This window comes from Alexandromys fortis, unplaced genomic scaffold, assembly GCF_014885135.2.
Source record: "Alexandromys fortis isolate MF-2015 unplaced genomic scaffold, M_Fortis_MF-2015_v1.1 scaffold_110, whole genome shotgun sequence".
Taxonomy (NCBI): domain Eukaryota; kingdom Metazoa; phylum Chordata; class Mammalia; order Rodentia; family Cricetidae; genus Alexandromys; species Alexandromys fortis.
The window spans coordinates 5,425,766-5,439,807 of NW_026068014.1; the positions used below are offsets into that span (position 1 = coordinate 5,425,766).

Genomic DNA, 14,042 nt, shown 5'->3' on the forward strand with positions numbered 1-14,042 from the left:
ATGTGCATGTGTGAATGCATATGTTTATGTATTTGTGCCCACGTGTGTACTTGTGTGTGCATGTGTATGTATATCTGTACATGTATACATGTGTGATGTATACATGTCTGTGCTTGAACCCAGCTATAGTTAAGGCTCTAATATGCTTTATATTTTCCCATGTATTTATTCATTTAAAACACAACAAATTGTTTTTATCAACTGACGAAGTCAATTTATTAAAACAGTTGACTTGGCAACTGTTCTCATGACTTCACCCTCTACTCCTGGCTCAATACTGAGGGAAGTATTTATGTCTAATGATTTTGGAAGGACAATGTTAGTCAATGAGTCGCTTGTGGATCCTCATTTGGAAATGATCCCATGTTTTGGAACCTTCACCACAAGGTGTTTTTCTTGTGGCGAGTCTTAGTGTCTTGGTAGACATGTACACCAGCCCTTTCAATTTCAGATTCTTCTCCCTCACATGTCTGGTCAAGTCGGGACACAACTTCTCAGGAGGCTTCACATTGCAACTTATGAGTGTGATTCAAATTCGGTGAATGGCCACCTCGGGTTCCACCGTCTTTCTGGCATCTTTAAACGGCATGGGTGCGGGCAGCTTCTGACCAACTTGTTCTTCAGCAGGTGAGTCAGCATGGGTGCAGACCGAGCAGAGCTCTACCGTGCATGCCACCACGTCTCAGAGAGCAACAACCATTTTTTGAAACCTAAACCATACGAGAGTGAGAAATAGTTCTCAACACTTCCATCCTGAAGGCAGAAATTTATTGTCAATACTCCAGGCTGGTTATGCAAGTTTAAATTTTAAGTATGTCAGACCATAATATCCATAGGGATCCAGTCCGACGTGACTGTAGCCATCTTCATTACGGATGTCGTTTTGTCTGCCAGGTGACCTCAGCACATACTCTACTCCTTACAGGACAAATAACATAATTACTATTATCAGCCAGACTTTTTTGCCATCGAGGGACTGTTTCTGACGCTTGATTTGTTGATTGGAGGAATCCAGGGCATCCAGGCTGGTCCCAGCTCTCCGGTGTGTAGTTTAGCATGTGAATCCTTCTCCTACTATTAGGTGTGATGATCTTCCTGTCTTGCTGTCAGCAAGGTATGGCTCTGTCTATAAGTTCTTAATAAATTATACTCTGGACTCCTGAATTTGCCCTCAGCCTTTGAGTCTAGGTCTTCAGTTGCAAGAGTTTCTGAAACAATACCACACAATTTTATTAGTGTTATAAATCTCAGGGATGCTTGGCCATAGGCTTTTATAAAACTACTCCCCAAATAGACCCAAATGCATTCACTTGAAACAGTATTCTATGACATCCCACAATTGGGCCGCAGATTATAGCATATTGCTTGGATCTTGCTGATGAGCGGGCCCAGCTCTGAAGACTCAGCTGTGTGGTCAGAGCTTCTGGGGCACTGCCCTTGGCTGCCCCTCTGTGAAGTCTTCTTCCATGAAGGAGGGCCCGGTCACCGCCCTCACTAACTATTCCAAGCCAATAACCTGGTCTAAGTTGTTTCTCTTCTACAGCTTACCTCAAACTCTGTCTCAATGAGCCTTATTAGTAGACATCCCGAGATGCCAACACTGCCCCCAAGAGGTGGCACCACCAGGAATCCCCATGATCAGGCCTCAGATAAGGATCAACACACACTTCTCAGCACCCCATCCTTACCCTCCCACCCCCACTTCCGCCCTTACCCACACCAGGCTCTTCCTCAACAGTCTTTTTTCATGAATGTGTGTGTTAGGAGAGGGGAGGTGACATATACTTGTAATCTCAGCTCTCAGGAGACCAAAACAAGATGATTTATGTGAGTCCGGCGTCAACCTGGGACATACAAGCCCCATTGGAAGCCTAAAACCTGAACGTGATTTTTTTTATTGTTATTTGGATCTTTTTTAACATAAATTTTTCATTGATTTTTTTTTAGGAATTTCACATTCACCTCCCAGTCCCCCATATCCTCCCCCACCCCTACAGCACTTCCCAAAACATTATTTTAAAAAATCATACCAAAACAAAACAAAGCGAGCAATCAAAATTAAGAACAAAATAAAACCCCAAACAACCCTCGTTGTTTCTCCATTTTTCCCAGCTCTTCATTAGTCTTGGTGGCACTGGGAGCGGTGTGTCACACAGTACACCCTTTTGTCCAATCAGCTTTAGTAGCAAATGTTCATTGCAATAGCTCACTGGTCTGGTTCAAGGCCTCTGGTTTCTGGGACACCATCATCCCCAGATCCTCACCAGAACTCTTCTGGGATATCCTGTGGCCACTCCAATTATGGAGATCCTGCCGGTGTCATTCCGCAAGAGCGGCCCCTGTACAGTCCCAGCCGGTTCTAGATGGGTAGATGTTAGGGGAGGTCAACACAAAATCCGGCTGTGGGCCTAGGTGGTCAGTTGGGGCCATTGGAGTTGGCCTGTTAAAGAAGAAGGGGTGGAGCCAGCTCTCCTAAGCCCATATCATCAGAGTAAGTTCCCTCTCAGCTGTGGTGAGGGGTGGGGTCATCCCTCCTGAGCGCAGAAAGGGGCAGCTCTCCCATGAGGGTTAGGGCCAGTTCTCTTGCTGCAGTGTCCAGCGATGGCCAGGGCCAGGGCCAGCAAAGGGCAGGGCCGGCTCAGCATGGCCCTCTGATTTCATCACACATGGTTCTTGTGGCCCCCTGAGGTGACACAGGCCACACACATCAACATAGACCCCAGCTGCTGCAGGACCATGGACCCAGACATGGCTATAAACCCCAGATCTTGGGAATCTGCATGGTCTTTGATGGGAACAGGAGACTCAGACATCAACAGAGACTCTGGTTCCAGTAGGGCCGAGGACCCAGACATGGCCTTTGGCTGCAAGTTCTTCGTGTCAGGTAGCAGCCCAGGCCTCCCTGATCTGTGCAGCCCAGGCTTCAGCATGGCCCTCTGACACCAACATGGACACAGGCAGCTGATCTGACCCTGGGCATCCAGACGACACTTGGTGACAACAGAAACCAAGGATGTCAACCCAGACCCTCGCTGCTATCGGGTCACAGACCCAGACATAGTCCTCGCCATCAGCCTGGGCCTGGATGACACCGGGTCACCCAGATCTGTATGGCCCCCGCTGTAGCATGGTTCCCAGACTCCAACAGGGCCACGGATTGCCGCTCAGACCCCTGGCTTCCACTTGGGCCCTAGCGGCACAATGAGCCATGGACTTTAACACAGACCCTGGCTACGGTAGGACCACAGAACTAGACATGGTCCTCAGCAGTAGCCTGGGTCAGGATGTCACCATGGCCCCAGGTGGCAGTGAAGGCCACCAACATCAGCATGACCCCAGCAGTAGCACAGCTTTCAGACACAAACATGGCCCCCGCTGGTGGCCCAGCTGGAGAATCAGCATGTCCTTCAATGGCAACAAGAGCCATAGACATCATCAACACAAATTCTGGCTACAGTAGGGCTATGGACACAGACATGGCCTGGCCCAGATGTCACCATGGCACTGAGTAGTAGTATATGTCACTCGGATATGTATGGCCTCAGCTGTAGCATGGCCCTTGGGCGTGAACATGGTACCAGGTGACTGATCAGACCCCAGGCAACCACACAGACTTTGGTTACAACAGGAGCCACAGATGTCTGACTCAGATCCTGGCTGCTGTAGGGCCACAGACCCAGACATGGCCCTTGACAGCAGCCAAAGCAGCAAGCAGGCCTCCTAAATCAGCCAACTCCTTACTGCCTTCATCCTTTCTGTCTCATTCCACAGCACATGAACCATTCTGCTTCTCTTTCTCTCCCATTTTTCCACCACAAATGTGGTCATCATAATAGGATAGACTTAGCTGGGGCTACAAGGTGCTGGTGAGCCCATGGATGTCTTCCTACCATCCCACCAGCCCGGGCCTTGTGGGTCCAGGTTTGATGTGGGAGTGTCATATACCAATCTGTTGCTTTCATTGGTTAATTAATAAGAAAACTGCTTGGCCTGATAGGGCAGATTTTAGATAGGCTGACCTGCCTCCACTGTCTTGACAGTACAGTACACACCACAGAAGCAGTACAGGGACTGTTAGACTTCTGTCCTTGCTGGTGTTGGCCGTAGTGACATAAACTCCTTTCCTGGTTCACTACTGCTGGTCTCTCTGCTGTTCAGATCACTTGTGGGACAAGTGGCCAGGCCTGGTCTGTTGGGCTCTCTGATACAGAACGGTGAGGATGAGTGGGCTCCAGCCCACTGGGAGTTCAAATGGAAATGGCCAGTATGCAGCCAGCAGCCCTCTGTCCTCTGCGCTGGGCACCTTGAAACTCGGGGATGCTCTGTCTCTTCCTTGGACTTGTATCGTTTCTTCTGTGTACATTGCTACTCACCTGTCCCCCTTTTCAGTTTTTCCTTTCTCTTACAGGCTAGGTAAAAAGTAACAGCAGCAGGGCTAAGAAGGGAGGTGCACACATACAGAAGAGGAACTTCATGAATAGATAAAGTTATCATTGTAAATTGTAAAATGAAAAGAGTCGAGGCCAGTGAAAAGAATTTGGCAAAATCCTGAATTCAAAATTGAAAATTTTCATAGTGACTATGATGCCTATAAACTGGACTGTGTGTTTTAAATTGTTAAAGGGAGTGTAACTCAGGGAATATTTACTGACTAGTACGTATCAATACCATTCACTATTAAATATTAAATTCTTGTGCTCAATACAATCTTGAAGCTAAAAAGTGAAGCCATCAGGGAAAATATGTAGGACCCAAGTTCTGATCCCCAGCACCCATGTAACAATGAGGTACTGTGTGGCCCACCTGAGATCACTGTGTGGGGGCAGAGACGGGAGGATCCTTGGGATTTGCTGGCCAGCCTATTCTAATTGGTGACACCAGGGCCAGTGGTGAACCGAGAAAGAGAAAGAGAAAGAGAGAGAGAGAGAGAGAGAGAGAGAGAGAGAGAGAGAGAGAGAAAGAGAAAGAGAAAGAGAGAGAGAGCACCTGATGATACGGACATACACACTCATACCACAACACACACAGGAAGTGAGGCAGGAGCAGTCAGGGGGAGACTGGCAAAAATGACAGGAGTTAGAATAGGGAAGTGAACAGCCACAGACAAGGTTAAAACAAATACAGCAGACTATATCTGAGGCCACCAAAGGTGGGACACAGCTAGTAATCCCATACAGCCATGGGCAGGGACATAAAACAACTCAGCTACTCAGAAGCCATCTAGAAGCTGTTTAAAAAAATGAAGCATAACCCTATTGTGCGAGGAATTGTGCAACTCCCAAGTATTTACTAAAAAGTAGCAAAAGGATGAGACCACGCAAAGACTGATGGGTGGTATTCCATATTACCTTTGCGATAGTACTTCCGAACAAGAAGCAATAGCAGTGTCTATCAGGAAGTTAACTGCAAAGTAAACTTTGGTATGTCTATGTCCCGGAATACTACTTAACTACAGAAATGAGCAAACTAGCATATTCAGCCTCACCGATGGGTTTCAAAAGAACTTCACTGAATGAAAGGCACAGACAATAAAGAAACAAGCACGGTTGTCTCCATCGCAACAAAGCTGTAGGAAATTTAAACTAACGTAAGTGGTGGGGGGAGGGAAGCAAGCTGGGGCTCAGCTATGAAGAGAGGCAGGGCTGGGAAGCTGAGAGCAAGGGGCTTACCGGCCCCTGGAAACTTTGGAGATGATCACAGTATTTGAAATACTAACTTTCAGATTGTTCACATTCAGTGTGAATGTTTCTATTTAATGCCAAATATGTAATGAGTATAATAAAAACATGTAAAATAAGTTGCTTAATATTTAATTACATAAGGCATTCTTTCCAGAAAAGTAGGACATTCCAACCCTGGACTACACCCTTTAGAAAGTCTCCGGTAACTCTGTGATAGTTACCTTGAACAGTTGGACATATTCACACGTGCCATGAAGATTCTCATTTATGCACTGTTGATATTTTCATGACATTTTGCAAATGGAATCATTTTATCCCGCTTTGCACATTTCAGAAATTACCTTGAGTCTAGAGAAGCGGTTCAGTGGTCAACAGCATGCAGTGCTCTTGCAGAGGACCTGAGTTTGGTTCCCAGCACCAGCTGGCTCACAACCCTCCAGCTCCAGGGGATCCAGTGCCTACTTCTGGGGCGCTGATAGACAAATATCCCCCCAACACACACACACACACACACACACACACACACACACACACACACAGAGGCAATTTAAAATAAAAACAAAATCTAAAAAAAAAAAAAAAAACAGAACCACACACCTTTAATCCCAGCACTCAGGTGGCAGAGGCAGAAAGAACTTGTGAGTTTGAGGTCAGCCTGGTCTACACGGCAAGCTTCTTCTTTTAAAAATTAAGGAATTAATCTTTGGAAAAATTAACAAAATGAAAATACCTTGAGCGACAAGGCTTATTTTTTTTTTAAATTTGAACCAAACTTTATTGAGTACTGGCCAGGATGATGGACACTGGCCAGGTCCCTACCCAGGATTCCCAGAGAAATGCTGTGATTCCACTAGTTAGGTGCTTATAAAGGCAAAACTCACAAAGCTACATAGCTCCCACCTTTATACAATGAGGAACAACATACATCTGACATACTTCCTGCCTGTGCACCTCCTGCCTACAGTATGCACCCTTAAACACAGAGCCACCTCTCCAGCCCCTGAAGTTTGCTTCTTATACATACAATCCAGCTACTGCCCCGTGTAGTCCTGGAACTCCACAGGTGAGCCAGGCTGGCGACAAGGCTTATTTTAATAAGATTTGGAAGTCAGAAACCAGAATAGCAGCACTAGCCAGTAGGACAGAGCGGCAAGAGAAATGGAAGCAAAGCCACTAGTCAGTTTGAAAATAAAACAGATTCTAAAATGTCAGTCTCAATAGCAATGAGAATATAAAGTACCCAGAAAAAAAAAAAAAGGAGGCACAAATACACAGCATCTCTGTGGAGAAGATTGTAAAAGTTAAAGGTCAAACGAAGAAAAAGGAAATGTGAGTAAATGTGAACCGGGGTTGTTTTGCGGAGAGGAAGAAGGCTAGGTTGTTTTGCGGAGAGGAAGAAGGCTAGTATAGAGTTCATTTTCTATAAATTATTCTATAAATGTGATGGATAAATCCAGATCACTACGGAGGTTTTCAAAGAGCTTCTCAAGCTACAAAGTTCATTGTTGAGAACAGGTAAAATGGAATTTTGAAAGAGGAAAGGAAGTGGGGTTGGCTCTATCTGTTATCCTGCCCTGCTGTAAAGATTTAACAATAAAACAACGTTGGTGGTCCTGGGACCCAGCAGAACAATGGCATGGAACAGAGACTCCAGAAAAGGACCTGTGTTTACAAACATTAAGTTTACAACAGAAATTGAATCTCCCCACAATTGAGAATATCATTCATTTGTGTGACACTTGTCAATGTGAAGTGATGGGATTGATCTCCAGAACCCCATTATCCCGGTGCCCCGGTGCACACCTGTAATCCCAAACTAAGAAGCCCATAAGATAGATGATGCTGCCCACATTCAGAGCTGGTATCCCCACCTTAATTAAGCCCCCTCCTGACGAAGAAACAAAAAACAAAACCCATCACCAATTGTTAGGATAATGTGGACAAGGGAAATTCCACAAGGTCCCATCCCTGACTGTAACCATAGGCAACTAATGAGAGCAAGATAAGCAGTCACCCCAGGTGAGCACCCTTAGTGGTCATCCAATACCAGTGGTCAGCCCTGAAAACGTGTACATTTAAGCAACACTAAATGGGCTCAGAAGGTCCTATTTACATATCTACATGTGTGTTTACATGTAGATAATAAAGAAAAAAGAGAAGAATAGAGAGAATGCATGAAAGAATGGGGGTTTGGAGACAGAGGAAGGGGACAAGTGGTAGGGTGGAATAAGATAGGATAATGTCTGATTTAAAATGATCAAAGCATGTTATATACATGGGTGGAATAGCATGATGAAGCCCATTAGCTTGTACAGTTAAGAAATCTTAATAAAAATGAAAAGAAATCACCCATAGGCACGCTCACAAGCCAACATAATCTTGGCAATTTTTCACTGAAACATCTCTGCTAGAAGAGTCTGCGTTGTGCCCGTGTGATGTCACTGGACCTGGATCTCATTGCTTTGGGCTAGGCTGCTGGCCAGCAATCCCCAGAGAGCCTCATGTGTCCTCCTTGCCTTCCTTCAATCCCAGGGCTCAGATTCCAGGCATAGGCAGCCATACCTGATTTACGTGGGTGTTGGGGATTTGAACTCAGTTCTTCATGCTTGCACGGTACCACTGTTACCCATGAGCCATCTCCCCAGACCCATCTTTTCTTGTTTTTTTTTTTTTTTTTTTTTTAACCTTTGATTGTTTGGGGGAGTTGTGGATTCACTTCCTTAGTAAACAGTTTTGGTTTTTAGCTAAAAGAATGAATATGCAGAAAGTTATTAGCCTGAGGCCACCTGCCTACTTTGAGTTATATGGAAGGAAAGGAAATCTATGTTAGTACATAAATAAACTAAGACGTTGCTTAGGGATATATTCCTGTAACTAATAGCCACATTTCAGCCAATAGCGAGCAGCTATGCCCATCAATTACTTGCAGCTCACTGATGAGATCTTGCCCAAATAGTGACAGCTGTAGGCAGTCGGGTGACTTTTTTATTGTGCTCCCAGATCTATAATATCTTGCTGCTGTTTGTGTCCTTCTTGTGAGTTTGCCCTTTTCTTTCCTGTTCTGGTCATTTTATCTTGCTAACACTGCCCTGATTGCTATCTTTGAAAAATAGTTCTCAGCCCATGTTGGTCTAACTTTTGTGTCTTTTACTTTGTCATTGTCTCTATGTGTGTCCTTCATTTCACTGATACCAATTTCCTAGGTCAGTTTTTCAGTCTCATCTTAGGATTTCAATTCTGGAAAAGCTTTTTAGGTTCCTTTAGTATTTCAAGACTTCCCTTTCTTGGGGAGATACTTCCTATGAAGTCCCAGTGACAAACCAAAGGATTCCTCTGAATCACTCTGAGAACCTGTCTTAGTTATCTTTCTTTTCTTTTCTTTCCTTTTTGTTTTTTTTTTTTTTTTTTTTTTTTGAGACAGGGCTTTTTCTGTGGCTTTGGAGCTTGTCCTGGAACTAGCTCTTGTAGACCAGGCTGGCCTCGAACTCACAGAGATCCGCCTGTCTCTGCCTCCCAAGTGCTCGCATTATAGGCATGAGCCACCACTGCCCGGCTCTTAGTTACTTTTCTAAATGCTGTAAAGAACCATCAGAATCTAGGCTTCTTATAGAAGAGTTTATTTGGTAATGTGTGAAGTCCTTCTCTCTACATGTTGCTTTTATTGGCTAATGAATAAAACTGTTTAGGCCAGTGGCTTAGCAGAATAGGGCAAGGCACGGGTTCCAAGCAGACAGAGGAAAGAGAGAGTAGGTGGAGTCAGAGAAAAGCCATGTAGCCTCCTGCAGGAGACAGAAACACTGGAATCTTGCCAGTAAGTCACAGTCACAAGGTGATACACAGATTAATAAAAATGGATTAATTTAAGATATAAGAAGAGTTAGGCAGAAATATGCTTGAGCTATTGGCCAAACAGTATTGCAAATAATATAGTTTCTGAGTGATTATTTCGTGGTCTGGGAGACTGGGAATGCACAAGCAGCCTCTGTCAACAACCGGGGGCTCACAGTTGCAGAAGATTAGAGTCCATGATCATCATGGTGGGGGGCATGGCAGCTGGCAGGTAGGCATGGTACTGGAGGAGTAGCTGAGAGCTCACATCTATGTATTTATTTATTTATTTATTTTTGGTTTTGTTCAAGACAGGGTTTCTCTATAGCTTTGGAACCTGTCCTGGAACTAGCTCTTGTTGACCAGGCTGGCCTCAAACTCACAGAGATCCACCTGCCTCTGCCTCCCGAGTGCTGGGATTAAAGGCGTGTGCCACCACTGCCAGGCAAGAGCTCACATCTTATCTAAGAGGAAGAGACAAAGAGAGCTAACTGAGAATGGCATGGACTTTTGCAGCTTCAAAGTCTACTCCCACTGATACACATTCAAGAAGGCCACACAACCTAATCCTTCCCAAATAGTTTCACCAACTGGGAATCAAATATTCAAATACATGTGCCTATGGGGGCCTTTCTTACTCAACTCAAAATAGAATTCGTGTGTTTATTTGGCTCTGTATAGAGCTCAGATAAGGTCACTTCCAGAAGTAACCCCACAGGAGCAACACTGGAAAGTCTGTATTCACCATGGGGAATGATGAACCTACAGATGAAGCCCTTCTCCCTGTTCCTCCCCAGCCTATATACTTTTCACTTCCCAGACCATTATAATAAGGTAGAACCACATACAGATGGCTAGGAGGCACAGAAGGATGGGTCCAGGGATCTTCCATGAAGAAATGTCAACACCTGTCTTATGCTGGTCCCTTGTAAGCAGGCACAGTACAGCTAATGAAGATGGTAATTGTTCTGCTTGGATGATAACAATGTTAAACATCCAGACAACTGATGGACCAACCTACCTCTATCTTAGGTTTAAAAGCCACTTTATAATAAAGACAAACTAGATTCATTCCTATTTATGGATTGAACTAGGCCCCACCTATAGCCTTAATTGCAAATGCTTCTGTTCTCACTGTTCCAGAAAATGGCAACCATGTTTTTGCCTCAAAAAGTTGCTATAAACAGCTTACAATCCTACCTTTGTTTCAGAAGATTGTTATGACTACATATTGTTATGACTACCTGTTGTTATGACTTCATTATGACTACCTTGCAATTATGTCTTTGAGAAGGTTGCTTGACTAGCCTGTTACACTTTTGTTCTCTCCTGTAACCCCACCTATTTTGCTCACCAAATCCTCCATTTGGAAACTCCCTACCCCTAGGCTATAAAAACCTTGTCTTCCTCACATCCAGTGCTGAGTTCTTTAACCTCTCCCTAGGAAGAGGCAGCCAATGTACATAAATAAAAGAGCTTGCTTTAGTTAATTGCTTGATTTAATTAATTTGTCCATGATGATTTGGATTGGTGGTCTTTCTCCTCACCAGTTTTATGTCTTATCATGGTAGTCTCTTTATCTCAGCCTAATGCCTGTTCCACAGAAGTCATATATTCCTATGCTCTATGCTGAGCAGTATCTTGGGCCTTGCATTAACCACTCAAAAAAGACTTGCTGTCAATGTCAGGACAATTTTCTTTTTTTCTTCATCTATCTTCTCTCAGATTGCATTTTTTATTTTTCCCCTTATCTTTATCCTTGAATGGGACTTGCTTATTGTGGTTTACATTAGGAAAAATGTAAAGATTCCAGAGATACAAAAGAGCCATAGGCAAGACTAACCATAAGAAAGTTTCAAGAGTTATTATTGAGAAGACCTTGGCTGTCAATCTAAAGATTATGATCTCCAGGCAATGTAGTTGAGGAGGTGAGTGTGGAAAACAACTGAGGTGCTTAGATGTAAAGAGATTTCCACCGTGGTAAAATGATAACTAAGTTTGTATGAGACACTGCAAATGAGGGAAGCTTTGCATTTGACTTCACTGTGTGTTCACTCTGTCCTCTGGGTAGATACTACCATTAGAATCTGATGAATAAGGAAACAGGCCTAAGGACACTTTGCAATTTGTTCAAAATTAATTGCAAAGTTTGGGGACTAGGAAGATAGATCCGTCGGCACAGTGTTTGTCACACACGCACGAGGACCAGTGCTCAGGCCCCAGTATCCATGGGGAGAAAACCAAGTGTGGTGACATAAATCCTAGCCCTGGGGAAGAAAGAAAGACAAGAGCATCTCTTGGGTTGGCTCACCATTAGCCTAGAGAGGACAGCCCTGGATCCCAGTGAGAGGAGAGGCCTGTCTCACCAAAGAAGGTTGATGGCTCCTGGGTTGACATCTGCTTCCATGTGTATGTAAACGCGCGCGTGCGCGCGAGCACACACACACACACACACACACACACACACTGAAATTACACTGTTTTGTGACAGATTATAAGGCTCATCTTGAGGTCTTAGGGCTGGAAAAGTCTCTTTTCTCTTAAAACAGAACTGTTAGTTCATGTGTGGGATTTCAATATCCTGTAGTTTTTATAAAGGTGCTTTAGTTTTTTAAAATCATAACTGGTTTGTTCTGGTCACAAACGCAATAGTCGAGGCATCTCTGGTGATAGCTAACTGTGTGCCTCCTGAACAGTAGCCCTGCTGACTGAGCAGAGAGAGGCAGGTTTCTATCAGCAAAACTAACCTCTTCAACAGGTCACGGTTAGGCAGTCACCATTTACCTTGGAAGTATGGAGTCATAAAACATGTCCCCCATCCCCACAGTTTCCAGAAACACCTGATAAAGAAGGACCTAGCTAACAAATAATGTCATAATCCTGGAGAACATTTGTCAGATGGTGAGCAAACAGGAAAATGAGGCCACAGTGTACAGTCCTTGAAGTTTCTCCCAGAATCCTCCCCGTGTGCCCTGTCTTCTATCCTGTGGAGCATCTACACACCCCAGAAACAGACAAAGCAAGCCTCAGAGGGAGGCATGCCAGCCAACTCCACCTGGGGCAGTTCCTCTCTGGTTTTGCTCCTCTGTGTCTGTAACCAAGGCTTCAATCATTTCCTCTTTCTCTGATTCGTGAAAAGACAATGGGATTGAGTTTACAAGATAGCAGTTTACATTTTCAGAGAAATCACAGCCATTGTCTCATCTTCAGACCTTTGGGCAATAATGAAAACCAGTCAACAATCTAAAATTGCATCTTTAGAGAGAATGCCAAGACAGACAGTGGTTAAACATTTTTAGCAACAAACAAAAGGCAGCTAATTATCAATAACAGACCTGTACTCCAGTCTCTCCCTACCTTCCTGAGAGGTCTGCTTCACTTGTGATAAAAACAAACTAGAAAAGAATGAGATGATACATGTTTCTGTTTAGTTTCTGTTGCTGTGAAGAAAAAAGAAGAGAAAAAAAGAACAGTTCAAAACCAGCTTGGGGAGTAACAGATTCGTTACATCTTCCATGCTGAATCTGCCATCAAGGAACGTCAGGACAGGAGCTGATGCCAGAAGCCTGGAGTCAGAAACTGGGGCTGTGAAAAGGCCATGGCTTGGCTTACTTCCTTTGCTGTACTCAGCTACTTTTTTTATACAACCATGGACCTAGGCATGGCACCGCCCACAGTGGGCCTGGTCTTCCCACTTCAGTTGAAACCAACAGAATGCTCCAGGGACCACAAACCTGCCCACAGGCCAGTCTCCCGGAGGTGGTGACTCATCAGGTGAGCTTCCCCTTTTCCAGGTGTCTCTTGACTGTGTCAAATTGGCAAAGAAAAAGGAGCACAGTATCTATTTGAGATTTTTTCCCAAGGCAGCCATGGTAATACATTGTTACCAGCGCCATCAGCCCAGTGCTTTGGAGGCAGAACCAGGATAAAGCAGTTGGATGCCGTCCTGGGCCATGGAAAGGAGAGCCTGTCTCAAACGAAACAAAAACAGGAGCAAAACAAAACAAAATTTCTTGCAATACAAAGCTTAGACAATGGAAAGCCTAATTTATTCCCAATTTTTACTTATTTCATTCTTGAAGTCCAACACGTACTTGTTGAATAAATCCGTAATATTTTGCTCAATCCAAACTGAATACATTTTAGGTATAAAGTAATTTTTTAAAAACGACCAATCCATATTTTAATTACGTGCCTGTGTGTCTTTCTGTGTCACACCAATGCATGTATCTACAGAGGCCAAAAGAGGGTGTCAGATTTCCTGTAGCTCACATTACAGGCAGGCAGGCGGTGCTTGGAACTGAACTCCGGCCCTCTGAAAAAGCAGCAAGAGCTTTTAACCACTTCGCCATCCCTCCAGCCTTATGAAGTCATTTCTTAAATAGAACTATAAACTCAGAAAACCTCACATGAAAGAAAAATCTGTAAACTAACGTCTAAAGTGATGCTTGTCTTCACATCGGATACAAATTTCTCTTTTCTATATACAGTTGGGAGGTCGAAATGATCGGAGGTCAGTTCTAATACCCATGC

At 44.2% G+C, this 14,042-nt stretch overlaps 1 pseudogene; it reads right to left on the reverse strand.

Annotated features, from left to right (window-relative positions):
• Positions 1-210: 210 nt before the first annotated feature.
• Positions 211-589, reverse strand: LOC126513762 (40S ribosomal protein S20-like; annotated as a pseudogene).
• Between the last annotated feature and the right edge of the window lie 13,453 nt (positions 590-14,042).